We start from the raw sequence: 23,622 nt of genomic DNA on the forward strand, positions 1-23,622 counted from the left end.
AATAAGAGCTCTGTACATGGCGACGCGTATTAACAGAGTCATAGAATAACTTTTTAAAAGGACCCCGCCAATATTAATACCACTATGTCCCAGTGCTCACTTTCGCTTTGCATTGCCAGTCTGGCGCATTCGCTTGCTCCGAGATTCGCTGAGCAATCGAGCCCAGTGCATAAGCCTCCGAATGAATGCTTTAATGAGGTTTATATGTGTTAAACGGCACGCGTCAGAGCTGGCCTCAGGAGGACGCATGTGCACGCAAGCGTTTACACACACACACACACACACACACACACACACACACACACACACACACACACACACACACACACACACACACACACACACACACACACACACACACACACACACACACACACACACACACACACACACACACACACACACACACACACACACACACACACACACACACACACACACACACACACACACACACGCGCGCACGAGTGGTTCTGCGCCGTCGATTCACTATTGAAGAATGAAGAAGTGGGTATATAACTGTCGCTAAAGCTCAGTGTATAGACCGACAGTCTCCAACGCGGCTTTCCAAGCTAGTCTCCATCAGTTGTGTTGCTATGCATTGTCTCGGGTCCTTCCCGCGCCGAGGACTCGTTCCACTGTTGCTGTCAATAACATGCCGTCTAATTGCCCACTGATGAAGTGCATTCGATGAATCAAAAACATGGAATTCGTCTCTGTGATGTTATCTGTTTATCAGTGCCATTGTCAACCAAATCGACGATGTCAGCCTTCCACATATGATACCGATATTTTGCCCATAATGTTTGACGTCTATACCTTCCTCTTCGTAGGTTCATCGTCATGCTAGACGCAGTCGTTGGATCTTTGTACGATGTGACCATAATTAGTGGCGTCGTGCTTTCCCTACACATGATGCGCCATTACACCGTTCCCTATCTACACGTGAGAGGCGGCAGTCCTCTTGCGAATGACGACCGGAAATTTCCCCAAGGCACAAGAATTCACGACGTTACAGCAACTAGCTTCCAGTAAGAGTTACTGAATTACTTCCCTGTGTGTGGCTGTTGCAGATGTCATCAGGATGTGCAGGAACACTCGACGTACACATAGCAGTGTACTTTGCAGTGCGTGCGAGGCTTGGAGCCGTATGAAATCTCGAGAAGCAGCGCAGCCTGCTGGATGCTTTTTTAAGAGTACGGTTTCGTGTTGTATACAAATGCGGACGCTTCTGTGACCGCACTGTGTCGTGCGTGCGTGCGCTTTCAGTGAAAGTGCAGCTGCGTCGGGGAGAGCTCCGACGCGCGCTGCTTCACATGTCGGTGCCGAAGTGACGCCGGCACAGCGCCCCGTTGTTGCCTCCGCGAGCTGTCACTGCCCAGGGTCACATGGCAGATGTCACATCTCGGTCACAGGATGTGCGCACGTGTTTTTGTGCCTGCGTTGTTGGCTTCTTGCTTGGCACTACAGGAAGGAAAAAGTAAACCTGCGGCCGACTCTGTCTGCAAGCGGGACCTGTACGCTGAACTTTAAACAACATCGACATTCCCCCCTGCTGCGGTTGGTAATTGTCCATTTCTGAACGTGATGCCCAAACCAAGCATGCAGACTTAGTAACGGAAGACAGCGTCAGCAGTGTAAGCTTGTTTCGTTGCGTAGTGTTTTACTAATCAGTATGTTACGTCATTTCCCGTACTGTTGTGGTTTACATTCAAATGACGTCATAGTTGCGAACGTGGTCAATGTGTCGTCTTCTGACCTCCTGCCTGTGTGTCACCTCGGCTGCGTTTTACTTGAAGCCCTGAGTGGGGGTTGTCGTGATGATGGTCGCATATCTTTGGCGATTACGACGGTAATTATGCAATTAAGAAGCATTTGGACCTCTTGGCAGAGACGGCTATCGACAATAGGTGAAGAATAAGAAATAAAATAATCTTTAAGGACATAATGCGTTGAACTCTAAACTAAAATATCTACATTATTATGACTTTGGGGCTTTTTTGTGGGTTGTGATGAAATCTTTCATGTTGAGTAAATACTTTGCAAAGGACAGACACCCTGACAAGATGACTTGCTTGTCCTCTGTTTCGGCCATGTACTGCAGAAGTGTGGCGTGGCTTGCAATCTGCTAATGTGGGATCCAAAGGTTTGGCTGCGGATATGAAAGAAAACGAAAGAGGGGGAGGGGTAGAGGGTGATAGGTGATCTTCACGAAGTACTTTAACCTAATAAGTGATTGTTTCTTTTATTTCTTTTGATAAAAATATTAACATGTAAAACTCTGTACCATTTCTTCTTCTTCTTTCTTTTTTCTTCAGATAAACGAAACTACAGGGCGTGCTTCTTTTTATTTATTAGCCAATAATGTTTGCCAGCCACGTCTCTTTATGCTCTGAGGTCCCGTTATTCGATTGTCTATCTTTTGAAAATCTTTTTTTTTTTCGCTATATGTACGCGTTTTTGTGAGTACATTGTAGTCGCATCTCTAACGATCCCTTGTACAGTAAACCGCCGTACAGTCATGGAATCGGCATGTAGCAGCTTCGAAATCCGGCTCAGTTTGTTTCCGGAAATTGTCCACCGGCAAAGAAGAAACAGTAAAAGAAAAAGCCAGATACAACACCACTTTATTGTCGGGATGCTAAAAAAGCTTTTTTTTTTTTAAGTGTTATTCGAATCATTTCAACCAGTAAAAAAAGAATGAAAAAAAAAAAAAAACCATTGCACTTAGAAACTTGCCGCTTTACGTTCTCGCGTTTGGCGACAACTCTGTTTTATTGCGAACGCGAATTAGACTCTCTTAAGTGCGTTGTCATTGCAAGGCGAGCACTTTCATTTTGCTTTCTAGGATTCGTTATATAAGTCGCAACCAGAGATCAATGAAAACTCCGTGGTTCTGACATTCCTGTAGTCACTTGTTGGCGATACAGCTGTGTGGCGTAATCGCTTCCCGAAACTCTTGTGCGGGGATAGGCATACAATTACGACTAATAAGTTGAGAGCACCAGACATGCTTAGACTGGAGCACGTATAGCGTGCACTACTCTTATTGCGCACTCACTCAGAGTAAAGCAAGTTACCTGGAAGCGGCACGGGTAATGCACTGACGCCGTTATTTTGTTGCACGGACGTTCGCCTGCCCATTAGTCGCATGTGCCTTTTCTGAAAATACTCATGTGGGTATTTTCGCGAGGGTATGTTATCCTTGAACACTCTACCTTTTCTGTTTATTCATGTAAAGGCAAACTTGAAATAGGATGCCGCAGCCCAATTTTTATCGAAACTTCTGATACCACTCTGCGAGCGCCGCGCTCTGCAGAGCGTATCCTGTGTATAGGACGCGTGGGGATCCAAAGAAGACTGGGGTGGGCACCGCCGTCGATGCACGGCGCCCGGTGGTTACGGCCCGGCGACGCACGGTGATTGACCGGTTGTGTTTAATGCATGTGCGGCACTTGGTCCGAGCGCTCTGGTAGCACAGGAAACGAGTATCTCATTATGGTCTCGTAGGTCAAGTACTTTAGTGTAGAATAAAAGAAAGGATAGAAGATTTCATCCGTGGCCACCGGTGTCGCTGCTCTCGTTTTGTCTTTGAGCAAAGCTTCTTCCACGCGAGTCCAGCTCAGTTCGAACGCATGCATAGCCGTAGCGTATGCAGAGTAGGCCGGCAGAAAAGCAAAGCGCGTCTCGGTCGGTACTTTGGAACAGACCGAAGCGACTCTTCGCGGCGCCCCGGAACCAGTTCGTGCGTATCCTCGCGCATACCGTGTCCCAGTAGAACCGCGCAACAATGTGCAAGCCACGAGGCGTGAACAGCGATTCGCTACGCAGATGGGGTCTTGCAAATCTTACACTGCAGGTTGATTCGTGGTCAGACTGCGTACTCGTCAGAGCACGAATACTACCACGCAATTTGCGTCGTCTTCTGCTTAGTGTCTTCCCATGAAGGTGACTTTGCCGACCGATAGTGTGTGTACAGAGGTCGTAACTCGTAGCCTGAACGTGATCACTCGCTTTTTGTTTCTTTTTCTTTCTTTAATTGGTTTTAATTTCTATTTCCCGAATGATGCCGATGTCATGTCAGCTTTATGCGTTGAAGAATTTTTACAATGTGTACACGTTTTTCTTTTTGCTGCTAACTAATATGTAAATCATAACTTTGCTAAAGGTGTATCTGTGCATTTTTTGTTTCTTATTTTTGGGGGGAACTTATATAGTGCATAGAACTTAAACTGATTCGCATCCCTGCTGAGACGACTGTAGTTGTTCATTTAGTTGCTTTTTTTTGTCATATTCTATTACTGTATGTGTTCGTATCTTCCACTCCTGTAATGGCCCTTCATGGGCTGACAGTATTATTAAATAAATAAATAAAAATAAATACAATAAATAAATCAATAAATAATACCGATATTGCGGGAGTGCCGCAGAAGACACCCGAAGAATATGGACGACCAGGGCCTCTGCTGCTGTACACAGGCTCTTTTTCTTTTTTTTTTTTATACAGTTCATCCGTATCTGAATGGGAATGCCGCTGCCTAATAATACGACTTTGGACATCGCACTATATAGCTTTTGGGAGGCATCGTACGGAACAGAACTTTTGTGGCTGAAAACGTTTAATAAAACAAAATGAATGAGGCTTGTCTTGATATGCGTTGGTCCTCTGGAGAACGCTGGAAGAAAAGGGTTAGGGGAGGTCATGGGTGATGAATGTAAGAGATCCTCTACTGTGACTATTGCGGGAGTGGACAGGTGAAGAAAGTGGATCGTTTAGGGTTACTGGCTGCAATATAGATCCAAGAGTTGTCAATATAGCGCCTTAACTTTACCAGCAGCTCTGAGGCCTGCTTGTAGCGGATGAATAGAATGCACCACAAGATAGCTTGGAAATGGTTACTCAAAGTCGGAATAGTTAACCTCACCGCGCGGTCGCTGTTCTGGCGGTCTGACAGTAGCTGCATCTTCCACGTTCCTCTCCTTTTTTTCTCGGAATGGCGTGTACAGGGGGGTCGGTCTATCTCTGCGGTTCTTCTTGCTCTTCCACTGTTCTCGGTTGAATAATCCGGCTGCACGGCGCGACTACTGTCTTTACGCCGGCCGCTAGCTTCCTCTTATGTACGCTGGCGCATTTTCTTTTTCATTTCCCGACTTCCACGTGAGCAGCGGCGCCTGTACCGAAGAGAGAACTTCTTCCTTTGCCTCGCGCGCGCCCTTTCCCCTTTTTCTGGTTCGCCGCGTCCGGTCAAGCGGGAACGACCTGCGCAACGTTCACGCGCGTCGAGAAATGCGCGAGGAATGCTTTGCAAAGAAAACAACGTTTGGGATAAAGTCAAACGCAACGGCGGGACAACAATGAGGGAAATACAGAATAATAATAATAAAAAAGTACGCTGCGCGAAACGATTCGGCTTGAATTTCGTGAAGCATTCAGTGCTTCCGCATGCTGAGAGGAAGAAAGAAAGCGCATATACAGAGGAAGGCGTCGAGGCGCAAGAAGAAGAGAAGCGAAAATAAATGCTCGTTGGACGCACCGTGGCAGTGCTTGGCCACCAGGAATGCACAGCTTGCGACGAGGGCGCCGCGTGTGTGGCGAGCCTCGTCGGCGACGACGACGGCGGTGCACTTCCGACTCGCGATTTCGCAGGTGGCCGACACAATGGGATCACTCTCGGGCTGCGGCAACTATCGCGCGGCGAGCCTTCGCGCTCGAATTAGACGCACGCGGGACGAGGATCCGCGCCCTGGTGAAAGCGCCGGCGATGCGGCAGCGGGCGTTGCGCGAAATCACGAGCGCGAGGTACACCGCGAACCTGCGTGGCCCACCCTGACACTCGCTGCTTTGGTACCCGGTGGCTGGGCTTCTGTTGACACCCAAGGAGAGGGCTGCAACGCAAAGGGAGGGGGTGATATTTGCGCGCTTTTGAGCGAACATTTTAAAAGTCGAGGAAAGTGTAGAGATCAGACATTATGCGCTTAATTACCCTACTTATGCGTGTAAATCTAACAGCCTGCGCACAAGGTGCGCACTGTACGTATTAATGTCTTTGTATTTGTTTTAAATTGACGGACGGTGCGCCGGCTACTCCTTCTCTCGTGACCACTTACTATTTTATACATATAGTGTCATACACGCTGATAGTCTTTCTATCTGTTACGTACAGGAAGTATGCACTGACGTCATCGCGGCCACCATCTTGCTCTATAGGGGAAATGCTGCGCGATCCACTTTAATATGGTGGATTTTACGTTGCAGGAACTCGTCAATTAATCGGCGAGTTCACGAAGCTGTCATTCGCCATAGTTTTCTGTTCGGAAGTTACTAGAGGGAACGGGGGTGTCTACACGCGGGAGCTGCCAGGAGGGCACAGCCAGCGGGGCAGCTGTGGATTTACCTAACCTTGTCTTTCTTGGTTCAGATGGTGTTGCTCATTTACAATCGGATCGACTTCAACAAAGTATTGCGTTATGCATGCAAGAAAATTAGCAATGATTGTGGTTTGGCGCGGAGACTTATTGCCTCGCTATGTTGAGAAAATCGTTTGCTTGGAAATTTGGACAGGTAAACCGCAATAAATAACTTCAATAAGAACGTCTGAAGCCACAAGCACGTAGAATAGAGCAATGCCATCCCGCCCGCGGCGGCCGCATATCGATGGAGGCGAAATGCAAAAACGCCCGTGTGCTTGCGTTGTAGTGCACGTTAAAGAACCCCAGGTGGTCAAAATTAATCCGGAGCCCTCCACTACGGCGTGCCTCATAATCAAGACTGGTTTTGGCACGTAAAACCCCAGAAAGAAGAAGAGCAATGCCATTATTCATATGACATAGTTGAACGATTGCAGCGCCACAGTGCACTCGAGTGATTCCTGTAGGAAAATCTTAAATGCTGTGCGTATTCGATAAGCTCGCGCGCAATTTTACAACGCAGCCGTTGTCTCGCACACGTTTCGTCAAGTTACCTGTCCTGACGGGGAAGTGATTCAAATGGGGAACATCTGAGTGGACTGCCGGAAATATCGGGGAAACAAGAACAACACGTTTACCGTGCTGCGGTTTGTTCAGTCAGCACAAGCACGTACTCCAGCTTCTGCACGCCAAATCTCCAGTTACTTTCTTAGCATCGCATGAAATAGGTAGAAGGAAACAAATCGCAATAAGCCACGTGAATGAAAAGGGCTTCAGAAACGCTTCATTGTCTGCGAGCCATTTTGCGTCGGCACAACTCTCTACGTCAGCATCAGCAGCGTTTTTACCTTGCGTGGGTGCTATCGACACGGCCTCGTCGCGCAAGCGATCTCCGATTAAATGTATGTGCACGTCCATAAATAAAGTGTCCTGCTGGAAGTGTCGTAATTAGGGCCATATAGCGTTAGACGCTCGCAATGAGTTCTATCGTGGCATTAACCAAGAAGTTTCGGTCTGTGAGTACGGGGCTGTTATTCCCAAGAGTCGACGTGCAGCAGTGCTGATATGTCGTGCACCACCCTACCTAGCTGCCCCAGCACTGTCTGAAGGTGTTCTGTATATCGTGTGGACAGAAGTATTTGACGACTGGTGCCATGGAATACGTGCGAACAGCGAGTTCGCCTCGCGCTAACAGCGGCCATAGGTCAAATAGTGTGCTCCGGGCGCGTCATTATCTCCACTGATCAGGTATAGCCTAACAGCTACGTAATTATCTTGTCACCCTCTCGAATTCGATAGCGAACCTAATTGGCTCGCATACGTTGAATGCCTAGAGTGCTTTTTTTTTCTTTCTGCACACCTCGAGGCATCACACACACTCCCGCGACTTCACTGAACCTCTTGCCAAGCCTTGTTACAGACATATTACTTAAACGTGGCTACAGGCTGTGGTTTGACACTCGCGACTACTATGGAAGAGATAGGGACGCTAGTTTTTCGCCTATGCAATATAAAATTTAACACTGTTAAATTTTTTTGTGAAAAAAAAAGAAGGCAAGAAAAAAAGATGTATGTCAATTTTTTGTAGCATATCTTTCCTGTTCTCTTCTTCTTTCTGTTAGCTTGTCTTTCTGTGGTTTTTCCATAATATTCTGTGTTTATTTTTCTTCTGTGATTTTCCAGCAAACGACCGTCAGATATATAGTTTATTCCATTAAAGCAGTAAAACTTTTATTCCCCTCATTACTGCAGCTTTCATGCAGTACGAAATAGTAAAATGCTGGGATGTGATGTGACCACTGACAAGACTCCTGGAACCAAGCCACCCGGCTCTACGCGACGCATCCAAGTATCCACTCCATACGAGTTTATGTACGAAATTTGCAGGCGCAAGTTGGAATACGCTAGCGCAAGACAGGGGTAATTGGAGATCGCAGGCAGAGGCCTTCGTCTTGCAGTGGACATAAAATATAGGCTGATGATGATGACGAGTTTAAGTAGCCATGTTCTGAGCGGCATCACTCGCCCTGATTGCAGATGTACCTCATTCTGAAACTAAGCTCGATTGACTCACGCATACGACATTTGTCTGCCTATGCTTGCGTCTCTCTTCAGAGGGCGTTTTTGGGCTCGCGTGCTTGTGTGTTAATTTAGCGCAGAGAAATCAGGAATTATGATCTTTAATGAAGAGACGAGTGATTACTTGGCGTCAATTTGAACTGCAAGTCAAACCCATAGTCAAGCAATATACCACGGCGTATACATAAATGAAGGAAAAACTTAAGCACCCACCAAGAGAATCGGAAAATAAAGGGGAAGCGGGATGGAGCAATAATAAAACACGGAGCACTGTGGGGCCACAATAAGTATGAGGTGGTACGCGGAATCTGGAAAAGAGTAATGGTACCAGCGCTAACGTTCGCAAATGCCATTCTATGTTTGAAATCTGATATCTTGTCGGGGTTGGAAGTTAGTCAAAGATCGGTAGGTTGGTTGGCTTTGGGAGCCCACGGTAAAACCACAAAATGAGGCAGCGCAGGGTGACATGGGTTGGGCCTCTCTTGAAGTCAGAGAAGCAAAGTTGAAGAAAGGCTCAGGAACATAGATGAAAATAAATGGGCGGCTAAAGTGCACAAGTATCGCTACATGAAAAGCATGGACACAGAATGGAGGAAGAGGTCAAGGAAGTTGGCAACCAAGTACAGGATAATCGAAACTGTAAATAGACAACCAGGGGTCATCAGAAAGAAAGTGAGAGAAATAGAGACCGTGAATTGGATGTAAAGAATGGAAACAAAAAGGACAATGAAAATTTACAAGAATGAGAAGAAAGAAATTAGAAGGGAAAATCTGTACGATAACACAAAGGATGATCAAATAAAGTACGTGCAGTATGATCAAATAAATAAATAAATAAATAAATAAATAAATAAATAAATAAATAAATAAATAAATAAATAAATAAATATTTATCGTCAAATTTCAACGCTCAGTCGAGGCAATATCGAAAGCGAGCGCGCCGGGCGCGCAGTATAAAGTCGACCGCGTTTCCGTCATGTTAGATGGAAACGCCCCGTGACGAAACTGGACGTCGCGGCCATCTCGCAGCAGACACTTTACACGGCACGTTTTGCCGGCAAGTATCTGCCGCGAAACGAAAGGATGTGACGCGAATTTGTTAGGCCTACATTGACGCGTTTTATTGCTTGAGTGTAGTACGGATGTATGCATATATATAGGTAAGTTAATTGCACTTATATATATGCACATACTTCTGTACTGGGACTCACCAGTGAGACCCGTAGGTAACGTGCACCTGACAGAAGCGCTTAGATTTAAAGTGGACGGAAGCATCAACCGGTCAGCAGTCGAGATAAGCAAGAGACGTTCAGAGTATAGGTGTTAGGCCTAACGTTAAGAGAGAGGAAGAGAACGGTGTGGATCAGAGAACAAACGGGGATAGCCGATATTCTAGTTGACATTAAGCGGAGAAAATGGAGCTGGGTAGGCCGTATAATGCGTAGGACGGATAACCGGTAGACCATTAGAGTTATAGAATGGATACCAAGAGAAGGGAAGCACAGTCGGGGACGGCATAAAACTAGGTCGGTTGAAAGTTAAGAAATTTGCACACGCAAGTTGGGGGGGAATCAGCTATAGCGCAAGACAGGGGTAATTGGGGATCGCAGGGAGAGGCCTTCGTCCTGCAGTGGACATAAATATCGGCTGATGATGATGAAATATAGGTAAATGTGAAGTGTGCCACTGCTTGCTTTGTGCAAAGCGCAGCTGTGCACTATAGTGCATGTAGTATGTCTCTAAGCATATATGGGACGGTGCGTGGTGCACCCATATTCGCGCTTACAGAAATTCCTGAAACATAGCAGGAGATGTGAAGTTGCCGTGTTTGTCTCCTCTCGTCACCGTCCTGTTTTTTAGTGCTGTTTTCAAATAAACGATGGGAGCACGAAAAAAAAAAAAAAAGTCAGGAGTATAGTTGTTCAACAGCATACTAATATAAGCACAGCTTTTCTTTTCCCTAGAATTGAAACGCGTATACACAGAGTATTTCGACTGCAGAATACAGGAAACACGCGCTTTGACCATTGTTGATATAGATTCGTCGGTACTTAATCACAACCGGACACTTGTAGCAAAACGGACAGTAAAATTGGGTTTGTCCTGTCCCATCCTTCTGCCTGTGTCGCGCCGTGTTGATGTATACAGCCACGTATAAACAAGCATATACTGTTTCCTGGATGAAAATTCGTTCCGCCCTACTATATATATACAGCATGCTATATAGTATATATTCCGAATGATGTAGCCACTGGCAGACTTCGCGAGATAATGTATCTGTTCCGAAAACTCGTTCGGGAAGCTGTATATACAGCTAGTTACGACAGCATATATCGCGAGTGTGCCCCCTTTTGTTGGTGTGCTGTAAAGCTCTCACTGCCTTCCGATCGAAGCACGTAATTATCTACACGCCGTATCTTGTACAGGAAGTCTGGATTCACACGGGGAAAACTAGTCTCATTCTGCTGTATACACACTTTTATGCGTGTGACAAAATCTCCTTTCACTTTTCGCCAACCTTCTCCCTCGGCCGCCTGCTCCGCATCATTTGCTTGCAACTGGGAATGAGCGTATAACCTGCGTCTTCTACATCTTCCGCGTGCCATTATTTTAAGCCCTTCGTGGAAACAGGTAAGCGTAAGCCTGGCGATGCAGCCCGATGAGAGTTCAGCCTCGATCCAACCGTGCGGCGATCCCACTGCAGCACAGAGACCCCGAGGCGGTGGTGATTAATCATCGCGCCGGTTTGCAGCCCGATGTCCGTCCTGTGCTCTTGATCGGCTATGGCGCAAGTCCATCAAGTTAACGTGTCGGCGTCGGAAGGGCGCCTAGCTAGTTTGCGCGTTTACTGTGTGTGAGAGGACTTATGAGCCAGCACTATAGCTGCTTGCTTCTCGTAGTAATTACGGAGGCTGAACAACGATTATTTGCTCGTCGGATATAGAACACACATGGTACAGGCAGGCTTTGTACATACAACTTTTCAAAAACTCGTCGAGGTCTGTTCTTTGTCCCAAGTTACGGTACGGGGTGGCGCTGCTCTCAATTAAACTTTGATGACCTTGTATTTAAGGTCCTAAATGAGACATTTGCTCCTGAGAGTGGCTGCGATATAAATTTTTCTGACATACCGCCGCAGTGGCCCAGTAGCTATGGCGTTCTTGCTGACGAGGTCCTGCGTTCGATTCCCGGCCGCGACGACTCATTATGCTGGAAACAAAATGCAAGAGCGCTCGCGCACCGAGCTTTCCGTCCTCGCTAACGAAGCCCAGATGGTCGAAACTAAGCTTGGGGCCCACAATACGGCGTCTCTCATAGCCCCTGTGTTGTTGTGTTTCCTTATATCGCATTACTCAGTCATCACTTGACTTTTGTCAGACAAGCAGACGTTTCATTGAAATCGGTTCAGAGCTTGCCTAATTAAAATATTTCGACCTTTCACATGTATATTTATGGAAATGACCGGCGAATTCGCGCTGGATAAACACAATCGGCACGCACACTTGATGCACATAACCAGTAAGCACGTATACAGCTGCGCGTGTGCGTCATCTATAAACACCCAGTCGCGCATTGCATATATAAAACATCCATGCTTCCGCCCACTCGTATCAATAGCTGCAAATGCCACGAACGTCAGATCACTTTCGTTTTCGTGTCTGTAATCTGCAACACATATAGTTAACTGTTCAGTACTGCTATTGCGTTTCATTCAATTGCTCGGTGCTGGAAACTTGACCGGTGAGTGCTCCGTCTTGCGTTCTAAGTCAGGATTTTAAACGCGCCTCATTTCTTCCGTTTATGCCAGAGCCGCAACTTGGTTGCTTTTCTATGTTTAGCTTCTTGAGGAATGTAGCTGAAGCTAGCTCATTAATGCACCCTCTATGCGACTTATTACGTTCATTATGGCCTCTATATTTACCCTGCTGTATGTATTCAGACTAGCGTCACCCTGTCGCTGTTGAGAACGTATTGTAAACGCGCTGCGACTTGACCCACTTAGCCACTTGTTGACAAGGCACTGCATTCTTTTTTATGCGGGTTCTGTACTGCTTGGTGAATTACACGTGCGGTTGTGTCAAGGTTACGCGATCAAAACTCTTTGCCTAAAGAGAAGAAAGAGGCGCGTAAAGGCCGTTTCACATGGCGCGATTGGGGCGAAAAAAATCGTTCTGTCACGCACGTCGCAGAGCGATTTTCGCTGGCAGCTTTCACATGCGTTTTTGACTGCGCGATTTCCGTCGCAGCGACGCCCAAGTTTGCTTCCTGCTCACAAAGTATCCATGCCTGCATCGTTAAATAAAAACATGGAAACTAGTCAAATATTACAATTTCATATTATTTTTTTTAAATAGAGTAGTACACAATTTTTCAGCCTTCAAACGCGTTGAGACTGCGATCGCTTAGTCCGCAGTTGCGGCTAGTGAAAATGCTGCACAAACCGCATAAGCGTGCGGCGTGGTGGGGTGGTTTTGTTTTGTACACTCTAGTTTTGTTGTTGCGGTACGATGGAAGCCACAACTCTTGTTCTGGAGGAGTGTTTGCTTCTCCAAATGAAGAAGCTACTATTGAGTGTGCAGGCGCTTGGCACAATTTGTAGCAATGAAGACGTTGACGACAGCGACGATCATGAGGGTACGTGCCGTATGTTGAAGGCGGCGTCAGCTCCCGACCTGGATAGCATGCAGCTTCTCCTTTTAAATGAATTGTGCGAGCTAGTGAAAACAAAAGTTGTTCATGAAGCTCCTGAGCCACAGGCGCTGGTGGGTACGCCCTGTTAAAACATCATTGAAACTGGTGCGCGGCATTGCTCCGCTGAGCTTCTAACACGCGGTAAAACAGGAAAGCGCCTATTTCGACGGCGCTTGTTGTTACGTCACGTTGCTCCGCCCACATCGCGCCGATCGCTGCGACTCAGCGACGGAAATTCCAACATGTTGGAATCCTGTCGCGCAGAGCCCGCGACGTCGCGGCGGTCGCTGAGCGACAGAATTCGCTGTGTCGCTGTGTGAAAATCGCGCCATGTGAAACGGCCTTAAGTATCTGCAGGGAATTAACGATATTGCGACGTACACACCTCGCTGCCTTTTGCAAGGACCCAAGGTGAGCTGTCTTTTTTTTTTTTTTTTCTTCCTTTTTCTGCGAAGCCTGTACCATATCACGAAACGGTTAAAGTACCTCAGTGAAACTCCTTGTGTGCAAATAGCGCAGCCGCTTGGCAAATAATTTACAGGCATCGCACGCGCAGCCCGCGTTCCGTCTAGCACGTTAGCGCAGTGTTTCAGCGATGCGTATCATTAGCGGTCAGCCCAAGGTGTGTCCGCTGGCTCCTTCATATCCATGAAAGTTGCCTACGCAGTTATCTGAGGCTACTGTATTCAATCTCTGTAGCACGCGGCGGCTGCTAGCACAGTGAGCAGCGCCCACGTAAGGCAGTATACGAAAAGGCAAAGAGAACGGGGCGCAAATGGATGTGGCGAGAACGCGGTGCTGCGTCATCTCCGTATGCTCGAGTGCCAAATAATTTACAAGAGCGCAAATATATATGACGGGCACGAAAAGCGGCAGCACTATCTCTTAGCCGTGCTTTATTAGCGCTCTTTCCTCCTAAGTACAATAAACCAAGGCGCAAGAAAGAAAGAAAAAAAATCTGTGTCGATTTAGCGGTAAATGCGAGAGAAATGCGTCAGCATTCCGTCGCACCTCTTTGAGGTCCCGGATCCATCATTTAAACCGCGTGCACCATGCACGCTGCAAAGTGATGTTCACTCGACACAACGGTCCTGCCTCTTCGAGGAGCGACGTGTAACTGTCCGTCAGTTACAGTAGGGACCACCGTCCGTATATTTATTTATTTAAACGCGCGAGTGTTGTTCACTGAATCTCTGAGACTATTGTGAGCTCGCGGTCGTTCTCCCCCCGAGTGCCGTAACTGGAACACGCGTGGGTTGGTTCCTCTTTTGCCGGCGTCAGATAGCCGGCTCTTGGCAGCTGTTACTTCCATCCCGAAGCCAGGCCACAGTGTGTATACCTGTACACAACGCAGAAAGATCTTACGGATATCTCCCGCGGAAAATTCTGTCAGAATCCGTAGCGGAACTCACGCCAGTACTATAGCACATTGTTGGAGGTGAAAATTTAAAATAAGCACGTGGTGTACTAAAATTGTTTTCTTGGCCGTCTGCCTCTGCCTCCATGCAGCTAAGCGAAATTTTTTTCTGCCCATTCGCAACGCAATTTCTGTCTTCCGTTTCCTTCGCCTGGCTCGGAGGTCGAGTTGTCTTCGCCATACCTTTGCACGTTTCTCTTGCTCGCCGTTCTCTTTGACTCAACAATGAATTACCTTGAGGTGTCTTGGAAACGTACTACTCAATCAAATGAAATGGACCTTCGCGTTTTTGAGTGAATCTTTGTTAACGCTAAGACTGCAAATAACTTACTTTCTTGAATGTTATACGGTCGGACGCGCGCAGCAGTGTGTGCAACCATTTTTTTTTTCAGATGTTTCGAAAGCACTGCGGAGTTGATAACCCTTGCATGACGAGCCTTCTGGAGTTTTTTTATTTAAAGAGAGTGAGACGATTCATAATCGGTCCTGGTACGCAATATGTCCAGAGCCCAGGTGACGCGCGCTGTGACTGGAAACGTGTGGCAAATTTAATACTGTACGCGTCAGCGAGACCTATTTGTATTCTTCAAATGCCTCAGGTAGATCTTCTTTATATCTGCTCGTAGCCAAACGGGCGCAAATCGTGCAGTCGTGCATTTTTTTTTTCAGCTGCAGCCGGGCTTAGAGATAGTGAGGCTTATAGCGCATGAAAAGACAAGGACGAACGAAGAGGTGACACACACAGGCGCTATGTGATGTCATACCAACAAGCCCAAATCACTGCATTACAGGGTATTTCTGGAACAGCTGTAGGGTGTCCCTGTTAATGTTAGCCAAGCTGCTTAACGAAAAAGAAGAAGAAAGAAAGAAAAAGGTTGTAGAAACAAGGTGCAAGACATCATTTTTAATTTTTAAGACCTACGGAGTTCGGTCGTCAGACTTTTGACAGCCGAACACCATATGTCTTGTAATTGTATTTCGCATCGTGTTTCTCATATATATATATATATATATATATATATATATATATATATATATATATATATATATATATATATATATATTATTCTTTCTTGTTCAACAGCTTGGCTAACGTTAGCTGGGACACACTGTATAAGTTGTAACCCCGTCGTTAACACTGAGCGCGCACACATCACCATTATCTTCGCACAAACCAATTTGCAGTAGTTTTCGTTATCTACTTCGATGTGACGTCAGATTTTGGTGGCTCTAATTTACAGTGGCCTTGATACGGCTTTGTTTTGTTCTTGTTTCGAAATAAATAAAAGCCGATATATATCCGCGAGCGCGCGCGCGGAATACAAATGCAGGCAACAAGCGTTTCTTTCTTTGCAGTAAGAAACGCTGACAGATACGATCGAAGCACCCTGTATGCAAATAGCTTCATTACATTCACTTATTGGCCGATGCTATACCCAACTTCTACCAAACATTTTGCAGATGCAGGGATGGCTCATTCATTACCCGTGGTAAGGCATCTGCGGTTTGTTCCCTCATATCCGCAATAGTTTCTCAAGATTTCGTCGCAAACACGCTGCATGTTCGATCTAACACACATCGCAGCTGCTTCGTCCAAGGTTCCAAAATGTATTCTTTCGGGCAGAGGCAGTGATGCGAGCCCGATACTGCGTAATCCCCCGACAACACGGAAGGCTCAGCGAGGCACGCGCATCGGTGAACTACATACTCGGCGTCCTTTTGCGAGCGGCGCTGCTTTTCTTGTTTTCATCGCAGCCGCTCCCCTCGCGTAAGCAGGCGCGTATCGAGGCCGCGGCAGACCTCCGATGTCTCAAGGCCTGCCTTCGGGCTGATCGGGCCGGTCCCCCTTGTCTCGTGCCGCCGCGCCTTTAAATAGCCTGGCGCCGGTCTTAACGCCGCCTGTTGTGATCCGAGACGAAGACAATGAGCGTGTCGCGGCGGCGCATAGTTCCGCCGATATCTCGGCGTTCGAGGTTTCCCCCGTGCGCGTTATACTTGGCGGGATCGCGTTTTTGTAGCGTTAGCTACACTGGCCTAGCCAAGCCCGTTTCGCGCGGCACATCAAGAGCCGTGCTGCGCATGCGCAAGCATCAGTGATGTCACACGGCTTACGCACCGGAGCCGGCACCTCTCGCGCACTCCGCCGCCGCCGCGCGCGACTCACCGCCGCCGGTCTGCGCATTCCAGAGGAGTGACGTCGTAGCCGTGGTAGACGCACTGGCGCCGGCGCGCGCTCGCTGTGCAGTCGCCGTCTGACACTGCGCTGGAGCCGCTGCGCTTCTGACTGGCGTTTGCCAGTGTGGTATAGCCATGGAGAAGGAGAGCGCAAATGCTGCTCAACAGCGCAGAAGAACGGAGAAGCTTGACTCATAAGAATAATCTTATCTTAAGAATAATCTTAAGAATAAGCTAAGAATAATCAGCTGAACCTTTGCTAACGCTACATATATCCTGGCATAGCCGAGCTAAGCCACTGCAACTTTTTTCTCTCTCGTGTGTTTCTTAACTTATTTTGTGGCTTTTCATCCCCGAAAGTATTCTCAGGTATCGCGCAAACCGTGTTCCAGCTGAGGATTATTTCCCACCCGAGCATTGCTCGAGGGCTATAAATACTAGCAGAAATTTGGAATTTATTTCTCGTTTACTTCATATTTTCAATCTATAATTGGGAACATAATTGCAGCTGGTTGTGCTCCTCTATATCTCTCTTGCGGGATGCAGGCCTCCGAGACTCTGTGAATAACTTATGTGCCAGTGCGTTTTGCTCTCCGTGATGGAAGATGCTGTTATGACCGCTCTCAATCTGTCGCGCTGAGTCGGCCGAGACGAACACCGGCGTCGCCGACTCCCAATGGTCTGTAGGCGCTGCTGTGTTTGATGAGGTCCACCGTGTGTGCCGACGTGAGGGCGGTGTGAAGCAATGCGCGAATGTGCCGACGCTGTGTTCCCTCATTTTTCTGTGCACGCGTGCGAAGAAGCCACTTAGACGCTCGAGGTGTTTCTGGCCATGGGCGCGTCAAACTGAATACGAGGTCTCGTCAAATGACCGCAGCTGGGCACCACTGAACTCGGTTAAATCTATACGTACTGGGAACGCCGGCCGGGGGCTGACGCTCCGCTTCTGGGGCATCTCAGGAGCGGCAAAGTTGAGCTGTCAGCTGATTATCCCGCCCTGGTCCCTTATATATACCGCTAGCTATATCCTATACGTTCTCCAGCGTTTAGCGCACGCTTGAGTGGCCGGTTTGCAGCCGCTACACAGCTCCGGATATCGAAGCGCGGCCTGTACGTACCGCGGCAATGCGTAATGCTGCGCAACACGTCTGAAATGACGGCCTTTTCAGGTCATATCTCGGTTAAAAAAAGAAGAAAATCAGCTTTCAAAAGAAAGGTCGTTTCCCTCGGCACCCCGTGCGCTGCTGCTACTGGCCGACCGGCTTCCGCTGACAAACAAACGCGCGAGTAGCTGGCGGCCTTCTTTGCGCGAGCATCATCTCGAGGCATTCCGCGGAGAGAAAAGCCATTGTTCCGTTTGGTAGAGCAGCGTATACGCGGTTCGGTTTTCGAGGTGTGCGTATCGGTAGAGAGAGCTGCGTGTCTGCGCCGTCGTGTATATATACAAGCCACGCTGCAGGCGCCTGTCTTTGAGAAAAGAAAGAGCAAAATGTAGCAGGTGCGTTTCGTGCACCGCAGTTGGTCGAAGCCAGAAGGAACCGGGAAGCACTTCCGAGCCGAGAGAAATGCGAAGAACGGCGGAAACTGGGTCGGTCGTTGGCTGCGCGCGTGAGCGATGGATCTTCCCCACTGGCTCTCTAGCAGCGCGCACGTTGCGCGCGATATCCTTTGTTGATGTCCAGCTGGCAAAATGCGTGCAGCGTGGTGGAAGCTGCGAAGCGTGGCAAGTCGGCAATCAGTTAGGACGGTATTAATCCAGAGCCGTTATGAAGGTCGAAGCGGAAGCTTCCTCACTGTTCTGCATCCACGAATTATACGCCAAAACATGCAACACTAACAGGACAGAGCCAGAACGTTTTCGGAATAGCCTGAGTAATCTAACCAGTTATATCATCGCTCGCATTTATAACGTATCCATATATAGCATGAATACGTTAGCGAAAACTAAGGTGGTATATGTGTCTCGTGCCCAGTTATACCATCGCTCGCATTTATAACGTATCCATATATAGCATGAATACGTTAGCGGAAACTAAAGTGATATATGTGTCTCGTGCAGTCAGGTTCCGCGAATTGCCTGTCAGCTGGCGTGTATAGGATTTGCTCGATTAGTAAAATCGTGCGATTGAAGACAGGAACCTACGAAACCTTTTCTTTCTCCCTAATTATTCCTCTTTACTTGCGCCATTGATGAATGATGCGTCAGTGCATAGTGTCGATTTTCTGCGCCTTAATTTGCCGCTGTTCGAAACAGTCGATCAGCGAAATAGCTTAATTACAGTCGGCGAAGCCTTGCCAGAGGACTCGAAACGTGCAGGGTGGCGTGTTTTCTTTATAACAATTAAGCTGGGTATATAGGAATGCAGCGTTAGCTATTCACAGCCCTCGCTGTCGCTCGCGATTCACGTGGCCTCCGAGCGTCTGGCTCCGACAGCGCTGCACGCACGCGCCTTCCGAAAGGACGTGTCGTTTTCGATCGTGTGCGCAATATGCGCGGCGGCCCGTGCGCCCGCATGCGTGTGCTCCACTTCCTGCTCGTCATCGTGTTGTCTCTGTTGACCGAGCTTCTCGCCCAACAATCGAAGCGCGCCTTCCTTCCACCACGAACACTGCTTGCGCGCGCGTTCGCCCGTCGACGTTGAAGACTGACATCCGCGTGCAATTACGACGCTTATACGCTGACGCACAGCGGCACGAACGTGTTCATTACACGGCGATATTTTGCGCTTGCGCACTATGGGTGTCTATATTCCTCGGGTAAAGTGAGGTCGCGGAACATTGGCAAATGCTGCACAGATATATATGCGCGCTATCGTTCGCAGAAACTATAGAAAACGACGAACATCACGTCACTATTTGAATCACGACCGAAGATGATGAACGTGGAAGATGCGCACTTGCACGTTAACAGAACACATCGGGGTAACCAAAGAATGTTAATGTATAGATAAGCACGGCGATTCAACTTTGCGTTACTGGATGATGTTAAATTTTCACGCGAAGTTGGTGGGATACTTTGGTAGTTGCACGCAACTAAGTGTGAGGGTACAAGCGTTGCTAAAGTTAATATCGACGGACTTATGTTAGTATTTCTGTCGGCAGTGGCCGTGCCCGCGTATCCTAGATTTTGAGCCGTCATATGTCCATATCGGCAAACGATTCCGCTTACTACAAATCGAGCACAGCGAATCCTAATGGACCCGCTTCTGGCTTCGACGTACCCGAGAATTCCCCACAGGTCACAAAGTACGCTGTACACCTGTTGTCAGCTATGCTCAGGAGTGCAATCACGTGATCGAATGCGATCGTCCCTGTACCCCACGTGTCCCTTTGCACCACGTCGCCTGTTTATGGCGCTTCTGAGTGTGCGAATCGCATTATAGCTGCTCGAAGAGTGCTCTCACGAAGCCAAAGGCTCTCTGGCGGTAGCATTAGGAATGTCAAAGAGGGATATATATATATATAGGAGCTGACCAACTGACAGTGGTGTGCTCCGCACCACCGTCAGTTGCACTTGACTGAGCTCCTGAACAACACTTTGCAATGTGATGAACGCGGTTTAATTCATGGATCCGAGACTTCAATGAAGTGCGACTGAATGCTCACGCATTTGTATTTACCGTTAAATCGCCGCTAACGTTTAGTTAATTTTATTTACATGTCTAGGTGAAATCGGATATGGCTAGGTGAAATCGCCTGTGTACGGAAAACTATCAACATCAGCATTGGCTCGAGCGTCGTCGGCTTCTTCCGCAGCTGGCTCGTTGGCGCCCCTCGGGGCGCGCTCATGCTCGGCACGCGCTCGTGCCACTGCTCCCGCGTTCGTCGTCGCCTTCCACAGCTGGCTGCGTTGCCGCTCATAATTCCAGCGTATAGAATTTCACTTCTCTTCTGTCGTCGTAATGGGGAGGCCGCGTTTATGGGGGTATGAGCCATTGCTTAGGAGCGTATGAGCCATTCATTGTTTTACGTAACGGACAGATTTAATTTTGAAGCAATTTAATTTCGAAGAATCGCAAGCGGCAGTGGCGGCTGAATGCTGCTAACCACGCCGCCTAGCGAACTCGAGACATCCGAAAGCAAGCGACAACGGCGTACAGCGGGCATATCGTCAGTGACGTCGTCCTCTCCTGTCGCAGCCGAACGTGTGTGTAAACTCATAACTGAGAAATATTAAGCCAAGCTTTATAGGCTCACAAGTGTCGGCGGCGGTGGTGCTGGTGGCGGCGGCGGTGTCACGCTGAAAAGTGGGCCGATCCTGGCGATCGTGCAGGAAGGGGCCAATGGCACGTGCATACCAGGGACAAAAAAGAGAGAGCGAGAAAGAAAGAAAGAAAGAAAGAAAGAAAGAAAGAAAGAAAATCATCACGAAGGTCAGATACACACACGGCAAGCTTCGCTTACCCTCATTTTCTCGACAGGGGAAGGGCTGGTGATTTTTTTAATGAACCCTCGGGATTAACCCAGTGATGAACACCGGGGCCGCACGTTTCAGCTTCGCTGGTTAACCATCTTCACGGAGTGAAGAGCAGACGATTTTTTTTTTTTCATGCAGTTTCGGCCACTTTTAGAGCACCGAGGTGCCGCACGTTTAAACAGAGCACATGTGTAGTCGCTATGCACGCTTCGGAGGAACAGCGTACTGCCGTCGAATAAGCCGGGCTCCTTTCGTGCCTGCACTTGGGAATAGCGCAGCCGCGCCGGAACAGAATTGCGTGCGCGCGTTCTTCTGTTTTTTTCCCCCTCCATTTTTGTTTCTTTTTTGTTTGCGCGCGTTTGCAGCGTCCTTCGTTGGGCACACTTTCGCTCGCTAAGCATAAACTGAAGCTGTGAGTCGCGGGGCGTTAACAAAAAGAAACCAAACACATGACCTCCGCTATTGAAAACGCAGTCGTGGGTTCCCTTTCGTTGACATTTTTCGGCAGGAAGGACGCACGCTGTGAATCGGAAAGCGAGCAGAAATTTACGAATGCTGCCACTGGAGCGCATGTAGCGCGACCTTGAGCAGAAGGCGAATCGAGCGTGGTCGACAGCGAAAACAGAAGTGAGCGTCGTAGAAATGAGGGCACACCGAAAACAAGATTTAAACTGATAAGAGAAAATGAAATGATATATAATATGCTCCCCGCACGATCTGAACTGCAAGAGAGTACTATGCCAGCGTCACTGGGAAAAAAGCTTCCAGCCTGTAAGGACACGATTTGTAATGAGGGCTGGTCACTCGTGACGACAGTGCAGAACAAGATCGTCCATTCACGCGCGACACACTTTACTGCGCGTCTGAGGACGTCCATACAGCTTGCATCTTGAGCGCGACTTCTAATGCCAGTGTTCTGTACTCACGAAGGAAGCACGCTGATTGCTGAAACGGGCATGGCTTGTTGAGGTTCTCGCGTGTTGTTTTTGGATTGCGGTGGCGGCGAAGTGGTTCAAGTGTTGGCTAACTCGGTCGCTTTATATCTCTCGACTCGAGTGAATCACAAATATGTCGCGGTGTTGCGGCTCCTGTGGCAAATATCTCGGTGCATGCTGGTCCACAGTGTACAAAGACTTCACCCTCTGTGCTGATGAGCCTTTCGAAATACCCTGATCAAATTTATCGGCATGGTGTTATTACAATTCTCAACGTTATTTTGGGAAGGTTTCGTTTTGTTCTTATTTTATCTGCGCGAGCCGACAGCTCGGCGCAAATGCAGTCTCGTTGAGTTACGTTGAAGCTCTCACGTGAAGGTTAGCAAAATTAGCACAGCTCAATGCGCTGCGTGCGTTGTAATGTCGCTTCGTCAACTCTTGTCGGTCCAATCAGTGCATTTTGGAAAGCATCTCGTACCGCGTTGTCTTATTTATACATTTGCTGCCGCTGTGGTTGCTTTCTCATTTATTCATAAACTTTACAGCTTTCTGCCCTTTGCGGTAGCTCGGTCAGTACGATGCACTGCTGCCGATCGGGGGTTCTGCCGCGGCAGCCGCGTTCCGATTGAAACGGAATTAAATAAAGACATGTCCAGTCCCGAAGGAATATTTGAATGCAAATGAGTAAGATTAGCGCAACAAATAAAGACAATGTAAGACCAACTAGCCAAACAAGTAATTCTTCTTGATTGCTTCAATTTACTGGGCTGACAGGAATTGTGACCTGTCCCCCCTCCCCTCGTCAGTATCGGATACGTCAAGAATAACATGATCTTGAGAACATTATAGTAGTCTTGGAAAATATTTGATGTAGCTCCATCGCTAACAGAACTTTAAACTCTTGACACTCGCGTGCCTTGCTTTGGGCAGTCGAACTTATCCCGGAGACCTGACTCACCTCCCCCGTCCCTCACTTTCCTCTTAACTGTTACGGCGTCTCTAATAGCGTGTGTGTTACTTTTGCTTACTTTTTTATATTCAACCCCACATTTCCCCACCATTGCGTGGTTTAGCAGAATTAAAATAAAAGGAAGCTACTTTAATTTGTATTATTCGGTCAGCTCTAAAATGAGCGGCGGTACAACTGCTGTAGCATAGTATACGAGCGCGAGATGCAACCTCATCACGCTTCGTCCCCGAGTGCAGAGTTTTCCAAGAGCTGTCGGTTGCCTCGGAGCCAACGTGAGTTGACCCAGTGCTGTCATCGCATCTCGCGGCGCGGTAACGCGCTTCGCCACGTTTTTTTTTTTTTTTTTTCCCTCGACCAAGTAGCGAGTAACTGCTTGCAATTATTGCTGGGAGCACCTGCGCCGCCCTTCTCTTGATAGTTCTCTCTGCGAGAGGCCTCGTCTGAGCTGAGCCACCACGTCTTCGTGAGTGTGCAGCATTACGCTAACCACCGGGGCTACCATCATCACGATAGCGGCGGAGGTCAAGCG

The 23,622-nt window shown here is 48.0% G+C and overlaps 1 protein-coding gene across 5 annotated transcripts in view; it reads left to right on the top strand.

Moving 5' to 3' along the window:
* LOC119432873 (uncharacterized) overlaps positions 1-23,622 on the top strand; it is a 539,288-nt gene that overhangs the window by 434,644 nt on the left and 81,022 nt on the right. The window lies entirely within an intron of this gene.

This window comes from Dermacentor silvarum, chromosome 11 (genome assembly GCF_013339745.2).
Source record: "Dermacentor silvarum isolate Dsil-2018 chromosome 11, BIME_Dsil_1.4, whole genome shotgun sequence".
In the NCBI taxonomy this organism is placed as follows: domain Eukaryota; kingdom Metazoa; phylum Arthropoda; class Arachnida; order Ixodida; family Ixodidae; genus Dermacentor; species Dermacentor silvarum.